General features: G+C 44.6%; 1 protein-coding gene across 1 annotated transcript in view; it reads right to left on the bottom strand.

Moving 5' to 3' along the window:
- The window catches only part of ELK3 (ETS transcription factor ELK3), a 60,629-nt gene extending 52,245 nt beyond the window's left edge, over positions 1–8,384 (bottom strand). Inside the window, exon 1 of the mRNA XM_075856763.1 lies at positions 8,000–8,384. The gene's annotated coding sequence lies outside the window, so the exon portion shown is untranslated. The remainder of the gene's footprint in view (positions 1–7,999) is intronic.
- Between the last annotated feature and the right edge of the window lie 6,315 nt (positions 8,385–14,699).

Raw genomic sequence — 14,699 nt, 5'->3', positions numbered from 1 at the left:
GGACATAATCCGCAACGATGGATTCATACCGAAATCGGTTCAGAGTGCCTCCCACATGGATGAGTGGGGCCAGAGAATGGCATGAAAAAACTCCCCAGACAAGAACGCTGCCGCCACCAGCTTGTGTTCTTCCAGCAATGGTGGCAGGGTGTTTGTTCTCTGATGTTTTTCATCTGACACGTCCACATCCATCCATTCGATCAAGCAGAAAACTTGACTCATCGGAGAAGGCAACCCTTTGCTAATCATCGTTGGTCGAATTCCGATACTGCCATGCAAATTGAAGCCTCTTTTTCCGATGCACCTTTGTTCGCATAGAAGCAGTGACTATCCGTCTGCTTCGGAGCCCCATACGCAGTAGGGTTCACCGAACTGTTGGTTTAGAAACACGTCTGGTAGCCCCCTGGCTGATTTTCACGGTGAGCTGCTCCACTGTAGCGTGTTGTTCAGCCTCACATCAATGGTACGTGGTGCTCCGTAGTTTCCACATCGGTTATTCCCAATGGTGCCATTTGTCCACTCATGATACACTTTTACCACCGCAGCACGTGAACAGTTCACAAACTGCGCTGTTTAAGAAATACTGCCACCCTTGGCCTGAAAGCCAATTATCATCCCTTTTTGCAACTCTGATAAATTGCCCCTTTTACCCATGGCAACAATGAATGATATGTGTTCAGACAGCCTATCACACACCTTATATACCCACCAAGCCAGCCAACGACACATCACTTCCTTCATGGGCTAAGCGCTGCCGACGTCGAATGTAGGAGGTGGTCATAATAATGTGACTCGACTGTATATATATATATTTATATACATACACACACATACACACACACACACACACACACACTCTCTAATGTAACGGTGGCAGTGCTACAGGAAGGGGTATGCTGGTGTGTACACACACACACACACACACACACACACACACACACACACACACACAGCAGTGCTGCAGGCAGGGGTATGCTGGTGTTGCACAGGGCGCTGTGGGAAAATAAATAGGAGTTTCTGGATGTGTATGTTGGTGGCAGGGAACTGTGTGTGTGTGTGTGTGTGTGTGTGTGTGTGTGTGTGTGTGTGTGTGTGTATATATATATATATATATATATATAAAACACACACACTAATGTAATGGTGGCAGTGCAGGGGTATGCTTGTTCTGTGCAGGGCGCTGTGAGTGTGTATATATATATATATATATATATATATATATATATATATATATATATATATACACACACACACACATACACATTACAGTAATGTAATGGTGGCAGTGCTGCAGGCAGGGGTATGCCTGTGCTGTACAGGGCGCTGTGAGTGTATATATATATATATATATAGAAGACAAAAAATGAGCAGCAACTCCAACAGTAAGGGTGAAAAAAGTGGGTACTTTTATTGCCCGTGCAACGTTTCAGCTCCGTTCACTGGAGCCTTTCTCAAGCCTTGAGAAAGGCTCCAGTGAACGGAGCTGAAACGTTGCACGGGCAATAAAAGTACCCACTTTTTTCACCCTTACTATTGGAGTTGCTGCTCATTTTTTGTCTTCTGTGTATCTGGGACTTGGTCTGTCCCTCAGAGCCTGCACCCACACGCTGCCAGTGCTGCTGGACTTGGTATATTTCTGTGTATATATATATATATATTATATATATATATATCCACACACACATATATACAGTAATGTAATGGTGGCAGAGCGGCAGGAAGGTATACTTGTGCTGTACAGGGCGCTGTGAGTGTGTGTGTATATATATATATATATATATATATATATATATATATATATATATATATATATATATATATATATATATACATACAGTGAAGGAAATAAGTATTTGATCCCTTGCTGATTTTGTAAGTTTGCCCACTGTCAAAGACATGAACAGTCTAGAATTTTTAGGCTAGGTTAATTTTACCAGTGAGAGATAGATTATATATTTTAAAAAAAAGAAAATCACATTGTCAAAATTATATATATTTATTTGCATTGTGCACAGAGAAATAAGTATTTGATCCCTTACCAACCATTAAGGCTGGGTTCACACGACCTATTTTCAGACGTAAACGAGGCGTATTATGCCTCGTTTTACGTCTGAAAATAGAGCTACAATACGTCAGCAAACATCTGCCCATTCATTTGAATGGGTTTGCCGACGTACTGTGCAGCTGTCAAACGACGACGCGTAAAAATACAGCCTCGTCAAAAGAGGTGCAGGACACTTCTTTCAGACGTAATTTGAGCCGTTCTTCATTGAGCTCAATGAAGCACAGCTCAAAATATACGGCTGTCAGAGAAGCCTCGCAAAATGCGAGGAGGAGCATTTACGTCTGAAACGAGGCAGCTGTTTTCTCCTGAAAACAGTCTGTCTTTTCAGACGTAAAAGCCTGCTATCGTGTGCACATACCCTAAGGGTATGTGCACACACACTAATTACGTCCGTAATTGACGGACGTATTTCGGCCGCAAGTAGTGGACCGAACTCAGTGCAGGGAGCCGGGCTCCTAGCATCATAGTTATGTACGACGCTAGGAGTCCCTGCCTCTCTGCAGGACAACTGTCCCGTACTGTAATCATGTTTTCAGTACGGGACAGTAGTTCCACGGAGAGGCAGGGACTCCTAGCATCGTACATAAGTATGATGCTAGGAGCCCGGCTCCCTGCACTGTGTTCGGTTCACTACTTGCGGCCGAAATACGTCCGTCATTTACGGACGTAATTAGTGTGTGTGCACATACCCTAAGAGTTCAGCCTCCTCCAGACCAGTTACACGCTCCAAATCAACTTGGTGCCTGCATTAAAGACAGCTGTCTTACATGGTCACCTGTATAAAAGACTCCTGTCCACAGACTCAATTAACCCCTTCCCCCTGCTGGCATTCTGGGCCCTAATGTCCAAGCCATTTTTTAGATTTTTCCATTGTCACATTCGAAGAGCTGTAACTTTTTTATTTTTGCGTCGGCATAGCTGTATAAGGTCTTGTTTTTTGCGGGACGACTTGCAGTTTTTATTGGTACCATTTGAGAGTAGATGCGACTTTTTGATCAGTTTTTATCACATTTTTTTTAAGTCAGGATTAACAGAAAACAGCAATTTTTCCATTGTTTTTTATTTTATTTTTTACGGCGTTCACAGTGCGGGTTAAATAATGTAATAGCTTTATAGTCGGGGTCGTTACGGACGCGGCGATACCAAATATGTGTAACTTTTTTGCTTTAGTGTAGTTTTTTTTAATAGTAAAGCATTTTGTAAGGGGAAAAGCTGGGTTTTTCATTTTTTTTTTCACTTTTTTTTTTTATTAACTTTATTAAACTTTTTTTACTTTTTTACTAGTCCCACTAGGGGACTTCCCTATCCTCCGATCGCTATTATAATACACTGCAATACTTTTGTATTGCAGTGTATTACTGCCTGTCCGTTTAAAACGGACAGGCATCTGCTAGGTCATGCCTGCGGCATGATCTAGCAGGCATTCGCTGCAGGCAGACCTGGGGGTCTTTATTAGACCCCCGGCTGCCATAGAAGACACAGACACTCGGCGATTTTATCGCCGGGTGTCAGTGAGATGAGAGGGAGCTCCCTCCCTCTCTCCAAAACCATTCAGATGCGGTGCTCGCTATTGTGCACCGCATCTGAAGGGTTAAACAGGTGAGATCGATACTAATATCGATCTCACCCGGCAGAGCAGGGACGCCCCCAGCCCTCAGCTGCTTCTGGCAGCTGAGAGCAGGGAGATTTCACGGCTCCCTGCTCTGTTTACTTTATTCTACAGCAGCGACGTAGTTTGGCGGCGCTCTAGAATAAAGCCCACTAATGACCGCCGTAAAAAGACGTATCGGCGGTCATTAAGGGGTTAATCAGTCTGACTCTAACCTCTACAACATGGGCAAGACCAAAGAGCTTTCTAAGGATGTCAGGGACAAGATCATAGACCTGCACAAGGATGGAATGGGCTACAAAACCATAAGTAAGACGCTGGGTGAGAAGGAGACAACTGTTGGGGTATGTTCACACGATGAGAGGCATTTACGTGTGAAAAGACAGACTGTTAACAGCTGCCTCGTTTCACATGTAAATGCTCCTCCTCGCATTTTGCGAGCTATCTGTGACGCTCGTAAATCTTGAGCTGTGCTTCATTGAGTTCAATGAAGAACAGCTCAAATTACGTGGCAAAGAAGTGCCCTGCACTTCTTTGCCAAGGCAGTCCATTTACACGTCGTCGTTTGACAGCTGTCTGGTTAGAGCCTGTGCGTGCTGTCCTCTGAAGGGAGTAGTACACACCGTTGTAGGAAATCTTCAGTTTCTTGGCAATTTCTCGCATGGAATAGCCTTCATTTCTAAGAACAAGAATAAACTGTCGAGTTTCACATGAAAGCTCTCTTTTTCTAGCCATTTTGAGAGTTTAATCGAACCCACAAATGTAATGCTCCAGATTCTCAACTAGCTCAAAGGTAGGTCAGTTTTATAGCTCCTCTAAATAGCAAAACTGTTTACAGCGGTGCTAACATAATTGCACAAGGGTTTTCAAGTGTTTTCTAATCATCCATTAGCCTTCTAACACAGTTCGCAAACACAATGTACCATTAGAACACTGGAGTGATGGTTGCTGGAAATGGGCCTCTATACACCTATGTAGATATTGCATTAAAAACCAGACGTTTGCAGCTAGAATAGTCATTTAGCACATTAACAATGTATAGAGTGTATTTCTGATTAATTTAATGTTATCTTCATTGAAAAAAAAAACTGCTTTTCTTTCAAAAATAAGGAAATTTCGAAGTGACCCTAAACTTTTGAACGGTAGTGTATATAAACACACACACACACACACACACACACACACACACACACACACACACACACACACACACACACACACACACACACACACACACACACACACACACACACACACACACACACACATATACATACATACATACATACATACATACATACATACATACATACAGTAATGTAATGGTGGCAGTGCTGCAGGCAGGGGTATGCTTGTGCTGTACAGGGCGCTGTGAGTATATATATCTCCACACACACATATATGCAGTAATGGAACGGTGGCAATGCTGTACAGGGCGCTGTGAGTATATATATCTCCACACACACACATATATGCAGTAATGTAATGGTGGCAGTGCTGCAGTCAGGGGTATGCTTGTGCTGTACAGGGCGCTGTGAGTATATATATCTCCACACACACACATATATATGCAGTAATGTAACGGTGGCAGTGCTGTACAGGGCGCTGTGAGTATATATATCTCCACACACACATATATATATACATACATACAGTAATGTAATGGTGGCAGTGCTGCAGTCAGGGGTATGCTTGTGCTGTACAGGGCGCTGTGAGTATATATATCTCCACACACACACACACACACACACACACACACACACACACACACACACACACACACACACACACACACATATATATGCAGTAATGTAACGGTGGCAGTGCTGTACAGGGCGCTGTGAGTATATATATCTCCACACACACATATATGCAGTAATGTAATGGTGGCAGTGCTGCAGTCAGGGGTATGCTTGTGCTGTACAGGGCGCTGTGAGTATATATATCTCCACACACACATATATGCAGTAATGTAATGGTGGCAGTGCTGCAGTCAGGGGTATGCTTGTGCTGTACAGGACGCTGTGAGTATATATATCTCCACACACACATATATGCAGTAATGTAATGGTGGCAGTGCTGTACAGGACGCTGTGAGTATATATATCTCCACACACACATATATGCAGTAATGTAATGGTGGCAGTGCTGTACAGGGCGCTGTGAGTATATATATCTCCACACACACATATATGCAGTAATGTAACGGTGGCAGTGCTGTACAGGGCGCTGTGAGTATATATATCTCCACACACACATATATGCAGTAATGTAATGGTGGCAGTGCTGCAGTCAGGGGTATGCTTGTGCTGTACAGGACGCTGTGAGTATATATATCTCCACACACACATATATGCAGTAATGTAATGGTGGCAGTGCTGCAGTCAGGGGTATGCTTGTGCTGTACAGGGCGCTGTGAGTATATATATCTCCACACACACACATATATGCAGTAATGTAATGGTGGCAGTGCTGCAGTCAGGGGTATGCTTGTGCTGTACAGGGCGCTGTGAGTATATATATCTCCACACACACATATATGCAGTAATGTAATGGTGGCAGTGCTGCAGTCAGGGCGCTGTGGGTAAATAAATAGGAGTTGATGGCTGTGTATGTTGGTGGCAGGGCTCCTCTATAAGCCACACAAAACCCTCCAGTGTTTGGAGAGCGGAAACTCCTAATGAGATTAGTCGGTATAGGCAGACATTACTGAGCCATGACTAAATGCGCTCTCTTCCTGAAGCCAGTGGAAAATTCGAGGGAACTTTTTCCCCCGGCAGCATCAGGTCCTGTAACCTTATTTAAAAAAGAAAAAAAGAAAGCCTCCCCTCCAAAAACAACATTGCAGCCCTCTCCTCTACCTTTCTGGCTCAGGCGCGTTATTAAATGGCCAGAGCTCGAGAAATCCTCTGAAGACTACAAAGGAAGCTGCACATGCATGAACCTGAGGAGAAGGAAACCACAGAGTCTCTTTGTGCGCTCACTGACTCATTCTCAAGATGTTGTCTGCTGCCAGCTCCCAACCGGAAGCGCATGGCAATTAGTCTTGTGTTTCCAGACAGCACAGACGCACACAACTTTCTGGAGGAGAATACGCTCCTCACTGACACACAAACACGCTCTTAGATTCTCCATGCCACTGTGCAGATGCCCAGTCATTAGTACTAGAGACCCACCCTGTCATACATGCCACTCAAGAGCTCATTATGCCAACTTACTAATAGAACAGGCTCTTCCTGCTAGACACTAGTACAGGAGACTTCCTGTCACACGGGCTCATATCCAGTCATTTGTATACTTTACTGGCATAACTTGTAATGCCTAGTTATTAACCCTGTCAAATATGCCAATCATTGCTCCGGTGGCATACTTTTCTGTTACATAGTGATGCCCAGTTATTATAATATTAAGCGCAACCTGTCAGGTTTAGCAGCCACTAATAGAAGGGCCTCTACACATGCCAGTCACAGGTGGTGATCATGTATGTTCCGCCCTCACACATTGCTGACAGTGGTGGTGATGCCTTACGAGTGATATCAGAGACTCTCCCTCCGTATCACACACGACACTACCAGTTAATAATGCCCAATCAGTAACAAGTTTTCCTGCCACAAGTACTGATGCCCAGTCAGTATTATGTCTCCCTGACACGCATGCCCAGCGAATAATAAGATATTCTTCCTGTCACAAACCATGATGCCCAGTCTGCAATAGAATACTTTCACGCTCATACTTACCAGACAACGATTGTGTCCATTCAATTATATACGAGGTCACAAGCCCGTCATGCCAGTCACAACTACCGATGCCCAGAAAGCAGTATTACACTTTCCCTGCCACAAGTGATGATGCCCAGGTTAAGACGCTATCTCTGTAGCCTATGCCAGTGCAAACGTGAGGCAGAAATATAAAGGACTCTTCCTGTTACACAAACGGTGATGCCCAGTAAATAATAATAATAATAATAAAGAAAACGACATTGTGAACAGAATTGACAAGTATACAGCAGTATATATTCCTCACAAAGATAAACTTCCATGGGCATTATCTGTCATGCCAGTCACTCACTATTAAAAGCTGGTGACTTCCCGGTTGCCACCCAAGGTAACGTAACGTTGAGACGCTAATGAGGATTTGCAAGCCATTTATTAATACACATGAACGCAATTTGTAGTCAGGGTGAGGTAAAATAGGACATTTCTTGTATAACCCAGCAGCCCCTCCTCCAACCCTACATACACAGCGACGAAGAACAGTAAGAATAAGTGCAAGGGCAACGGTACAGTATGCAACTAGTGCCACATACCATACCCAGCTGTACATACCCAGACTGGTGCTGCACCCTGGCAACTCTCTCCTGGGTTATTAATGGTCTAGGAAGGCTGTGGTACAATCCCTGGCTTGTCCATGCTGTTAGTCGCCTCACTGTTGTAATGAGATCCTGATTTTGCTGCTCTTTTTTTCTCTGCTGTGTGTGTTAATGTGAGTGTGTGTGTGTGAGCAGGAAGTTGGAGCAGTCAGACAGAGAGCCGGCTCACTTCCTTTCCTGCATTATTCCCCAGGCGGTTTGCAGTCTGTGTAAACAGGCTTTTCCTCCCTCTTCTCTCTCCGGCCACTGATGTTCAGCATGGTTGTAATATAAGACACACACATAGTAAAACAGCAACAACACAAAAGCTACAAGTGCTCCATCTGGCTGCTGCTGTTCTCCTCTTCCTCGCAGGGGAGGAGTCCATTCAGACTACACCAAAGTCCTCACAAAATGATTTCTGACTTTATCTAGGAACAGGCTGAAGAATATGCTCCAATATTTGTTAGAAACAGGGGCATAGTTATAGTGGGGTAGAGGTTGTACTTGTGCCTCAGGCCCTAAAACCCCTCTGCCAAACTGCCCCATAAGGCCCTGTTCACACAGTATTTTGACGAGCTTTATGGAGCGGAAACCGCTCCGCAAAACTCGTCAAAAACCGGCCGAAAATGCCTCCCATTGATTTCAATGGGAGGCGGGGGCAGTTTTCTCCCGCGAACGGTAGAAAGAAGGGACATGCCCTATCTTCGCGCGGTTACGCCTCTGACCTCCCATTGACAGCAATGGGAGGCAGAGAAAGCGTATTTCGCAGAGTTTTTTGCTCGTAGCACTCAATGGGCGTGAGCGAAAATCGCGGCAAACGACATGCAGGAAGGACAAAATCTGCCTCAAAATCCCAAACAGAATTTTGAGACAGAATTTTCCTCCTGCAAATAACTCAGTGTGAACGAGGCCTTAGAAATGGCACTTGATGGTTGTGGAGGGGCTAGTACAATGGCGAAGCTAAATGCTTATGGGACCTGGTGCAAAAATTAAGCTTGGGTCCTCCCCTGCGCAACTTTCCTTTACGGCCACAGCCCATCTGTAACTTCCAACTGCACGCTTTGTGCCACATAGTAATAGTACCCTTCTTTGTTCCCTGCACAGTAATAATACCCACTTTGTGCCCCCACAAGGTAATTGTGCCCCTGAAATAATAATTTCCCTTTGAGTCCCAAATAAATAGAGTTCTACCTGTGCCCCCCAAATTAACAATACCCTCTGTACAGATGTCCACCCTTATTTTCTGTACTGTAGCTTCTGTACTTGGTAGTAGGTTGCAGTAGTCTAACTATAGTTACTTATTTAACGAGTTCCTTCCCTATACAACACGACGTGCGGCAGGGTGTTCATGTTGAATTCTCCTTCCCTGTCTCCTCTACTCTGGCGCCTCAGAGCACCAGAGGAACCAGAGAGGATTCAAGATACGCACGCTGCTGCTGCACGCCGTGAAATGTGAGGAAAGAGCTCATTATGGCCCCATGCACACGACCGTATAAATCGTCCGTAATTGCAGACCCATTCACTTCTATTGACCACTGACACCTTCCCGTATATTTGCATGAAGGTGTCTGGGCCTTAGAAGTGTACCGCAAAAGATAGGACATGTCCGTTCTTTTGATTTTTATGGGCCGTGCTTCAATACTTTGTATGGGAGAACAGGCCAAATATGCGAGTGTCTGTCTGCAGCCGGCCGTGCCCGTAATCGCGAGCCGTGATTACAGGCACGGCCGTGTGCATGGGGCCTAAGTAAGTACAGTCAGCCTTAGTGTGGCTCAGCGAACACTGTAACTGCTGTTGCTACAGTGCCTACTATCCGAGAGTGTGGGCCCACCATGTATGTGTGCATGGGCACGGGCATAACTAGGAAAGACTGGGCCCCATAGCAATCTTTGGATTGCCCTCCCTCCCCCACAACCAACTAACAATTGATCGGTGGGGTGTTGGGATTCAGACCCAGCTAATGAGATATTGATGGCCTATCCTGAGTATAGGCCATCAATTTCTTAGGACTGGAATGCCCCATTAAGGCCCCATGCACACAACCGTGCCCGCAATCACGGCCCACGATTGGGGGCACGGCCGGCCGCCGACTGACAGCCGCATTTTCGGGCCGTGCTCCCATACAAAGTATGGGAGCACGGCCCGCAAAATGCAAAAGAACGGACATGTTCCATAATTCCCGGAACATTTCCACGGCACGAACACCCTTCCATAGTGCTACGGAAAGGTGTCCGCGTTCAATTAAAGTGAATGGGTCTGTTTTTGCGGACCGCAATTGCGGTCCGCAAAAACTGAGGTTTTTTTACGGTCGTGTGCATGGGGCCTCAAACTCAGCTTGATTGTAAAATATTACAGAAAGACCTATGTCGCGGCTATGGGATATGTGGGCCCACTAGGCCGCTCCGCCATAGCCGAGTAGCAGCTGGCCAAACAACAGTCAATAACAGTCTTTAGGACAAGAGTACCTGGATAGAAGATTAGGCAGACACTTGGCACAGATGACACTCTCGACTCCGACACTAGACTTCGCACTGGAACAAACACAATTACTGGATACGGGAACACAGGATACAACTAAGGGACCATTTGCAATAACAAGCATGGGCAGGCACAACAACGCTCAGGCAAGGAGGAAGAGGGCAGGGATTGGGTAGGGAACATATTACAGGTGCACGCTCTGGCCCTTTAAGCCCGGGACGGGCGCGCACAAATCTTAGGAAATACTATAGAGCAGTGCAGCCGAGTGTGCTGGGGTCTCCGGGGAGGATTTCATAGGTTTGCGGTCGTGTCCGCTGGAAGTTAAGAGAAGTCGTTGGGCTAGATAAGCTGGGAGCTTAGACAAAAACATGGCAGATTAATTTTACTGTTGATAAATATAAGGTAGCTAGGTACCCAGGTTGAAGGAATAGTATTACTGCATAAACATTAAAGAAAATAAAACTGGGGATAACAGAACAAGAGAAGGATCTGGGTATTTTGGTTACAGATAAACTAATCAGCAGTACTCAATGTCAAGCAGCGGCAGCAAAACCAAATAGGATTTTAGGGTTTAAAAAAGAGAGATAAAAACCTGTGAATGAAATGAAATACAGGGCCGGTTTTAGACAAAGTGTGGCCCTGGGCAAAGTTAAAAGTGGGGCCCTAAATGCTGAATTAATGTATCAATAATGCAGTCTATTCAGAAGGCGGTATGCAGAGAACGGCATCACTGCTTTCTAGCGTGTCTAGAAGTTTTGCAAGCTCCAAAGATATATCCCACCTCTGACACAAAAAAATATCTATATACATATAGTTATTACATCATACCACTATACCAGCTTAAATATTACCTGCATACTGTTACTGAACACAGCTCACTATTATAAGACCAATATTACCAATAATAACACACTATAAGGTCCAAATAATGCCGCCATACCATAACCACAGTGACTGAATAATACCCCCATACTGTTACTGAATAATACCGCCACACCATAACCACAGTGACTGAATAATACCCCCATACTGTTACTGAATAGCACCGCCACACTATAACCACAGTGACTGAATAATACCCCCATACTGTTACTGAATAATACCGCCACACCATAACCACAGTGACTGAATAATACCCCCATACTGTTACTGAATAATTCCGCCACACCATAACCACAGTGACTGAATAATACCGCCACACCACAACCACATAGTGACTGAATAATACCCCCGTACTGCTACTGAATAATACCGCCACTCCATAACCAACCACATAGTGACTGAATAATAACCCCAAACTTTTACTGAATAAAAACCACTATACAAAGACCAATATTACCACCAAATAGTGAACATATAGTGGTAGATGCCAGTTCTACACAGGAGCTCTGCAGATCATATAAGTGATTGCAGCACATTTATATCCAGTGACTCACAGGTTATATTTTCTCTGATTAGAGTTGTTCACTTTCCCTTTTTTTCTCCCACCGGCCCAGACCAATATGACGACTTATTCCAGCCACAATTCGTCTCTACAGAATTTGACACACCGATGTTTTGGTTTCTCGCTTTTCCAGCACCCTCCCCACCTATACCCCATTCTCCAAACAAACTCAGAATCCACAGTGCCCAGATAGTAATAATGATCCCTTAGTGCTCGACACAAAAAAAGGGCCCCATCAGTAACCGTGCCACCTTTGTGCCCCCACACAGAGTAATAATGCCCCCTTTGTGTCCCCTGTAGATAGTGCCAATGGAGATAGTGCCACAATGTCCCCTGTAAATAGCGCCACACACAGCCCCCTGCAGATAGTGCCACACACAGCCCCCTGTAGATGGCGTCACACAGCCCCCCTTGTAGATAGTGCCACAAAGCCCCCCCTTGTAGATAGTGCCACACAGCCCCCCCTTGTAGATAATGCCACACAGCCCCCTCTTGTAGATAATGCCACACAGCTCCCCTCTTATAGATAGAGCCACATAGCCCCCTCTTGTAGATAGTGCCACACAGCCACCTCTCTTGTAAATAGTGCCACACAGCCCCCAACTTATAGATAGTGCCACACAGCCCCCTCTTGTAGATAGTGCCACACAGCCCCACTCTTGTAGATAATGCCATACAGCCCCCCTAATAAATGGTGTCCAATAGCCCCCCCAAAAAGAAAATCCTTGCATAGACGGCGTTATCCAGTTATGTCATCATGCCGGCATGCGCAGGGATTCTGTCCGAGCGTCTTATATGCTGCAAGCCTAATGTGGCCTGTAGCTTATAGTATTCAATTGTATCTGTGTCCTGAGGATACAGATACAATTGAATGTGGCAGTCGCTAGCATCGGGGGCCCATAAATGTTATGTGCCAGACGGCACAGACCCCCTCATACCGCGGACTCCGTAGCAGCTGCTATAGTGCCGCCACTGGGCAGGGCGCCCGGAGAGGATGGGGGCCCTTGGCAATTGCTCAGTTTGCCCCCCCCCCCTAACGGCAGCTCTGATTAAATATTACCGCTCTATAATTCCCTTGTAAGGCCACAACTTAAATATGGAATTCAGTTTTGGGCTCCACATTGTACAAAGGATATAGGGTAGCTGGAGAGGGTTCAAAGGCAAGAGAGTAGATTATTATGTTATGGAATCACCAGTTGCGCAATTCCCAGGGTGGAAGTTTATGGAATTGCTAGGTGAGCGATTCCCCAAAGGCTGCTGGAGACAGTCAGGAATGAGCGTGGAAATATATCAGGATATCAGGGATTGCAGAGGTCAAAACCAGCCGGGAGCAGAAAGTCCAAATCAGTAAGCAAAGGGTAATCCAGAGACAAGCCAAGGTCCAGTTCCAAAAAGTGCAAATAGTCAAAAGTACAGGTTAAAGTCAGTAGCTTGATCAAACACATGGAAACAATGAAAATCACAAGCAAAGAAAACAGAACCAACACAGATTTAAATACTCCACCCTTCAATCTAATAGGAAGAAAGACAGAGAAGTGGAATAAGCTCAACAACTAAAACCAGAACCGCCCAGAATATAGACTAGTAGTCATGGTAATCTTAAAGGGACAGACGTTTCCTAACATATTACATGGGATGGGAAGTCTCTGTTACAATGAAAGACTTGAAAAATTTGGCTTATTCAGCTTGGAAAAAAAGAGGCCTTAGAGGTGATCCTATTAATGTGTGATCAATACAAAGAACTATCACATGATTTATCCTTTTGAATGACTTTACAAAGGGCCAGGGGACAACCATTGCGTGTGGAAGAAAGGTGATATAGGAAGGATTCTTTACAGTTAGGGTATGTTCACACTCTTAACACAAAATGGCTGAAAATACGGAGCTGTTTTCAAGGGAAAACAGCCCCTGATTTTCAGCTGTTTTTTAAGCAACTAGCGTTTTTAGCTGTATTTTTTACAGCCATTTTTGGAGCTGTTTTTCTATTGAGTCAATGAGAAACGGCTCCAAAAATGTCTAAAGAAGTAACCTGCACTTCTTTTTACGGGGTGTCTTTTTACGCGCCGTTATTTGAAAATGAGGCGTAAAATAACGCCTCGTCGGAACAGAATGCCGTATTTCCCATTGAAATCAATGGGCAGATGTTTGTAGGCATTCTGCTTCCGATTTTTCAGCCGTTTTTCAGTCCCCTAAAATGGCATAAATAAGGATCAAAAAGTCGCATGTACCCAAAAATAGTACCAATAAAAACGAAAGTTTGTTCTGCAAAAAAACAAGCCCTCACAGCTTTCTTGATGGAAAAATATAAAAGTTATGGCTCTTAGAATGTGGTAACTCCAAAACGAATATATATTTTTTTAAAACCATGATTTTATCGTGTAAACAACGTAAAAAAAACACAAAACTATATACATATGATATTGCCGTAATCGCATTGACCCGCAGAATGAATTAAATATGTCATTTATATTGCACGGTGAACACCATATAAAAAACAATAGAAGTTTTCACGGTCTAATTTCACTAGATTCAGAAAACAACCTGTGGGATCAAAATGCTCACTATACCCCTAGATAAATTCTTTCAGGGCTTTTAGGGGGTTTCTATTATTTTGGTCCCTCAGGGGCTTTGCAATTGCGACATGGCACCCGAAAACCAAACTAGTTAGAATAGCGCTCCTTCCCTTCTGAGCCCTCCCGTGTGTTCGAACAGCCGATTATTACCATATATGGGGTATTGTCGTAATCAGGAG

Source organism: Rhinoderma darwinii, chromosome 3 (genome assembly GCF_050947455.1).
Source record: "Rhinoderma darwinii isolate aRhiDar2 chromosome 3, aRhiDar2.hap1, whole genome shotgun sequence".
NCBI lineage: Eukaryota > Metazoa > Chordata > Amphibia > Anura > Rhinodermatidae > Rhinoderma > Rhinoderma darwinii.
Note: the sequence above shows the minus strand (reverse complement) of the source record. Positions and strands in the feature narration are given on the sequence as shown.